The sequence below is a fragment of the Primulina huaijiensis genome, chromosome 2 (genome assembly GCF_012295235.1).
Source record: "Primulina huaijiensis isolate GDHJ02 chromosome 2, ASM1229523v2, whole genome shotgun sequence".
In the NCBI taxonomy this organism is placed as follows: domain Eukaryota; kingdom Viridiplantae; phylum Streptophyta; class Magnoliopsida; order Lamiales; family Gesneriaceae; genus Primulina; species Primulina huaijiensis.
In genome coordinates, this window is record NC_133307.1 from 4411740 (window position 1) to 4418443 (window position 6704).

Here is a 6704-nt window from a genome sequence, read left to right on the forward strand (position 1 = left end):
GTAAAGTAGTAAACTGACGTGGATGATTAATATATAAAAATTTATTAATATATATTTATTATTACAATTTTAAATTTTATAATAATATATATTTCATATACAAACATAATACTCATGAACAACTCGATGAATTTAAGCTTTAAAAAAAATCGCCTAGACAACCGCCTAGGCCTCGCCTAGTCGTCTAGGCGCTAGGCGGTAGGTAACCGCCCGCCTACCGCTTTTTAGAACACTGATAAAAACATGAAATATTTTTGCACAATGTTAAAATTCATTTTAAATTACATCTTTTGTCTTGTAACTTCACGTTTATCTTTTTTCTTGTTATTGATTGATTCATGATATTAGTCCATGATATTAGTCCAGTAACTTACACTTTTTCATTATAATGCTAGCATGACATCTGCAACGACAATAATGCTTGTCACCATCTCATCGATTTTGTGAAACGTCAACACTCAGATGAAAAATGACTAAAATAAAAAAAATGAAAATTAGCGGACTAACACTGTAAATTGATGGAAAAAAATATACCAGACCAAAGATACAATCATCTCAAACAAAAATGTGGAAAAATAACTAAAATAAAATTCATAAAAAGACAAGCCCATGGCCACTAGCTGTCTTGCACCACTAACACAAACAACCAAGTCGAGGTGAAATGCATAATTTGCAGGGCATAAAATCGAAGTGCTCTACTTTCACTCTGGCATGTGGGTAGCGATTGCAACAGATCCACACACACATATACGTACATATAGGTAGATATTAGCAATAAAGCTTCCCTAACTTTTCAAAAGTAGTGGAAAAAAATGGCCGACATGATAGCACAATGTCAAATTATCACGAAATTTGTTTAAGTTAACATGTTTGTTGTGATACAGACGAATCAGTAGGTCAATAATAAGTAATATTTTAGCATAAAAAGTAATATTTTTTGTGGATAACTCAAATATGATATATATCACAAAATAGATTTGTGAGATTATATCATAAAAGTTTTTGTAAAACAATATGTTTAATGAATCGTTTAACATTATCACAATTATTTTTTATATTAATAAAATTACACGTCTTAGTCGAATTTCAGTGTCTCGAAACTATGACGAGAAGGGTCGGCATCAAAAATTGAAAAATATATGTCTATATATTTTATGTAATAGATATACAATTAAAAAATATGTTACTTGAATTTTAATCATTGACTACTATTTATTTTAAAATAAAAGTAATTATGTTACAAGCTATAGATCTTGTCTCCATGACAAAATTTGGAACTTTTTCTCCATCTAATTATCTCTAAATGGCCAAAGACAATTCCTTGTTGTCTGTGATGAGGCAGCTATATTTTTAAATAATAATTCAGCCAATTTGCATTTTTTTTAGTCTTTTAAATTATATAATAATATGTTTGTAAAATTTCAGTGTTTTATCTTTCATATATCTTATTACTCTAGCTATTTGTAGATTTGTCGTGCATTTGGCATCTTGATAACAAAATTTTATTTATTTAGAGTGAGTTTTAGATTTAAAAGAATTTTGCTTAAAGAATTTTTTTTAAGTCAACATTTTAATAGTTTTTTTTGGATAAATAGATGGAAACATTTTTTAAATATGTTTATTTAGAAAAACTATTAAAAGTTATAAATTTGGGCTTTTGAAAGACAAAAACTTGTGTGAGACGATCTCACGGGTCGTATTTTATGAGACGGATCTCTTATTTGAGTTATCCATGAAAAAAATATTACTTTTTATGCTGAGAGTATTAATTTTATTGTGAATATCGGTAGGGTTGACTCTTAATCCGTTCTTCTAATTTTTAATCATGGGATATGTTAGTATTTCAAAAACAAAATTAATAAATAATAATCAATTTTTTTTACTCTAATCAAGGATAATAGTATTTTTTTATAAAAAAAATATAATAATATTATTAACGTATATTGATATGAATCTCTTCTGTCAATGAGATGGAGATTGTTTTCCACTAAAACTAGACGCCAAATCACTCGTGGGTTGGACCATTTTCCATCGCTCATTTTTTTATTTTTTTCACCCAACACAATATAATATGTTGGGATATGATGGATTTATTGTGTTCTTGAAGACGTTTGGTTGAGTTCATAAGAAATTTTTTTAAATAATTTATAATCTATTTGAAAGTGTATATGCTTCGAAAAATCTTTGAAAAAAAAAAAAAGAAGTTCTGAAAGCTATCGTTAACTCATTTTCAATATATTATTTTAAAATTTTAAAAGATCAAAGAGTATGTCTCTTGTGAGACGATCTCACGAATATTTATTTGTGAGACGGGTCAACCCTACCGATATTCACAATAAAAAGTAATACTCTTAGCATAAAAAATAATATTTTTTCATGGATGACCCAAATAAGAGATCTGTCTCACAAAATATGATCCGTGAGACCGTCTCACACCAGTTTTTGCCAAGATCAAATATCTAATAATTCTAGTATCCCAAATATGTCCATGAAACTTAGTGAAAGATTCAAAAATATTTATTTCTCTAAATTTTTTATAACATCGTGCCATTTCTTGTATTTATGACATTTGAATAGTCGTATGGTTTTAAAGATTTCAGTCTTGCAACTATAATTTTTTCCTCACAATGTTAGACGCCCAATCCTACTTTATCTGCATCTACCAAGAGAAGGTAACAGGTTGCTTGTGCTAAGCTGATTTAGTTACTATTTTTCTCTACATTTTTTGATCTTACTTATGTTTCTATAACTTACATCCAAGCATCCTTTTGTTCTGTTGCCTTTGGCTACTGGATAAATGCTCGGTCATCAGAATTCGTGGGTTTTACATAAGGGTGATCACATTTTTTTTATTAACCGTCCGAATCGAATTGTATCGCACCGTTTTTTCTAATATTTTATAAAAACCACGATTAAAAGAGCAAATTTAAGAATTGTATTTCATTATCTGCCTCGTTATCAGAGTCTCGTGGACATTTATGTTTAATATAGCAAATAACATTTTGACACCTAGCATGTTTGTTGTAACAAACAAAACAATTATTATTTTTTCTCTTATCCTTGTCATGGACTTCTTTCATTGGCTTTAACAGTTCAGGCTTTCTTCTGTTGTGTTGAGAAAGACAGCCAATTAAATAACTTTTCTTATAGTGGAAGGGTTGATTCTTTTCCCTTTAGCGATAATATCGGATCAAAATAATCTCACGATATCAACAATGATAATAATTATGAAGAAAACGACACAAGGATTTTTACGTGAAAAACCCAAATTAGGGAAAAACCACGAGACCGAAGTCCAACAAAAGAAATCTCCACTATATCAATAATGGGTTCAAATCGTTCATACAACAATAGGAGATAACAACAAATCTTCCTAGAACAACTTAGGGGACACCAAGAACTTCAAGAATAATTATTCTTGGATGACATACTCAATCTCACTTTCAAAGTGGAACTCACACAATTCTAATCACATAGAAAGTTCTTTCTGATGTGGAAGATCGGACATTGCCGCAACCACAGAGCATACTCAAATTTATCTAAATGACTAGGTTATACAACACTCAATTGCTTGTGTCTTTGCTTGTCTTGGGATGAATGCAAATGTATGGCTATTTATAGGAAAAATTTTGGGTTTGGTGAAGTGTGAATGATGGATGTATTTTCAAAGTTTGGTAACCTAACTTTGAACCAAACTTTGAAATATGGTTTGAATACAAATTAGGCTTGAATTTTCAACAATTCTCACCCTCAAGCTTCATTTTGTAGATTCAAATAGACCTGCCACATTTCTACAGTTTTCCAGCTTTTCTTTGGACAATGACTTCGTAAACATATCAGAACCATTATCATCGATATGTATCTTCTCAAGATGTAACAATTTCTCGTTCAACGCATCTCGGATCCAATGATGCCTTACATCAATATGTTTTGACCTTGAGTGTAAACTGGAGTTCTTACTCAGATGAATTGCACTCTGACAATCACAGTAGAGCGTAAATTTGTCTTGTCTCATGTCTAACTCTTGTAGAAACTTCTTCAACCATAGTAGTTCTTTACATGCTTCAGTTGTGGCTATGTACTCGGCTTCTGTTGTGGACAATGCCACACACTTTTGAAGTTTTTATTGCCATGAGACTGCTCTCCTGCAAATGTCATCAAGTATCTGGATGTGGACTTTCTAAAATCAACATCACCAGCCATATCTGCATCACTATAACCTTCTAACACAGTTTGACTAGTTTCGAATCTCAAACAAAGCCTAGAAGTACCTCTCAGATATCGGAATATCCATTTCACTGCTGACCAGTGATCTTTGCCAGGATTCGAGAGAAATCGACTTACCATGCCAACTGCGTGAGCAATGTCAGGTCTCATACATACCATCGCATACATCAAATTGTCGACTGCTGAAGCATAAAGAACCCTTTCCATGTCTTTCTTTTCTACCTCACTTGTGGGACATTGAATGGAGCTTAGTTTAAAATGACCTGCAAGTGGAGTACCAACAGCTTTTGCTTTATCCATTTTGAATCTTTCAAGAACTTTCTCAATATATTGTTCTTGATATAACCATAGTTTTTTATTGGTCATATCCCTATAGATCTTCATTCCAAGAATCTGTTTTGCTTGTCCTAAGTCTTTCATTGCAAAAGACTTGTTAAGCTCCCCCTTAAGCTTTTCTATCTTGCTTGGATCATGACCAATGATCAACATATCATCAACATACAACAATAATATGATGATATCATTATGATCATATTTTTTAACAAATACACAATGATCAGAATTGGTTCTGCTGTACCCATGATTCATCATAAATGTATCAAACTTCTCGTACCACTGTCTTGGTGCTTGTTTCAACCCGTACAAACTTTTGTTTAGTCGACACAACATATCCTCTTTGCCTTGAACTATGAATCCTTCTGATTTCTCCATATATATTTCTTCATCCAGATCACCATGAAGAAATGCAGTCTTGTTCTATTTCCAGATCCATACTAGCTGCAAGTCCCAGAACAACTCTGATAGAGGACATATTCACCACTGGTGAGAAAATTTCATCAAAATCAACACCTTTCTTCTGATTGAAACCCTTCACAACTAGCCTCGCTTTGTACCTTAGCCGTGATTTATTTTCTTCAGTCTTCAACCTGTAAACCCATTTGTTTTTTAGTGCTTTCTTACCTTTTGGTAGCTTTACTAAGTTGTAGGTGTGATTTTCATGAAGCGATTGCATCTCATCTTTCATCGCTTCGATCCACTTATCTTTTTGTGTACTTGATACAGCTTCTTTGAAACTCTATGTTTCTCCGCCATTAGTGATCATCACATACTCATGTGAGTTGTATCTCGTAGAAGGTATTCTTTGTCTGGTGGACCTTCTGATCTCTGTTTCTGAATGTGGAGTTGAAGAGTTGTCTTGAGCATCTATTGGCTCAACTAACTCGTCATGCTCAATTTGTGCTTCTCCTCCGTGATCTTGAATTGTGGGGAAATAAAGTGGATATAAATTTACAGGAATATCTGAATTGGATGATTGTGATTGTTTGTTGTGTTCCACGTCAGAACCAATTTCATCTTCGAGGAATACTACATCTCGGCTTCTAACAATCTTTTGATTCAATGGATCCTATAATCTGTATCCGAACTCTTCGCCATAACCCAAAAATATGCACTTTTTGGATTTGTCATCAAGCTTGGATCTTTCATCTTTTGGTATATGAACAAAGTCTTTGCAACCAAACACTCTCAAGTGTTTGTATGAGACATCTTTTCCTGTCCAAACTTTGTTAGGAACATCACCATCTAACGAAGCTGATGGAGAAAGGTTGATCAAATCAATTGCAGTTCTCATAGCTTTGCCCCAAAATGAATTGGGCAATTTGGAGTGTGATAACATACACTTTATCCTTTCACAAATTGTCTTGTACATTCTTTCAGCTAGACCATTGTGCTAAGGGATTTTTGGAACACTTTTCTCAAGCCTGATACCATGAGTTATACAGTATTGCTCAAACAGACCCCTATATTCACCACCATTGTCGGAACGAATACACTTCAGTTTCTTTCATGTTTCTCTTTCAACTTTTGCATGAAAATGCTTAAAGACCTCAAGGACATGGTCTTTAGATTTCAGCGCAAAGCACCAGACCTTTCGTGAGAAATCATCAATAAAGGTCACAAAATACCGCGCACCACCGAGAGTTTTGTCTTTCATGTAACACAAATCTGTGTGTACTAACTCAAAGCATTGAGTTTTTCTTGATGAAGAAAAACTTTGAAATCCAACTCTGTGTTGTTTTCCAACCAAACAATCAACACAAGTTTCCAAATGCATACTAGATACTTGAGGAAGGAGTTTTCTCTTAGCCAAAGTTTCCATTCTCTTCTGGCTAATATGTCCAAGTCTCTTGTGCCACAACTCAATGGATGAGTTTTTTGTAGATGCATGAACCTCTCCATTTGATATTTTTGCTTGCATGAGGTAAAGAGAATTTTGCTTCATACCTTTAGCAATAATAAGAGATCCTTTGGTGAGTTTCCATTTTCCTTCACCAAAGTGACTGGAACAACCATCATCATCAAGCTTGCCTGTAGAGATAATGTTAAATCGAATATCTGGAACATGTCGAACATCTCTGAGAATAAGATGACACCCTGTATCTGTCTCCAAGACAATGCTCCACATACCAACGACCTCA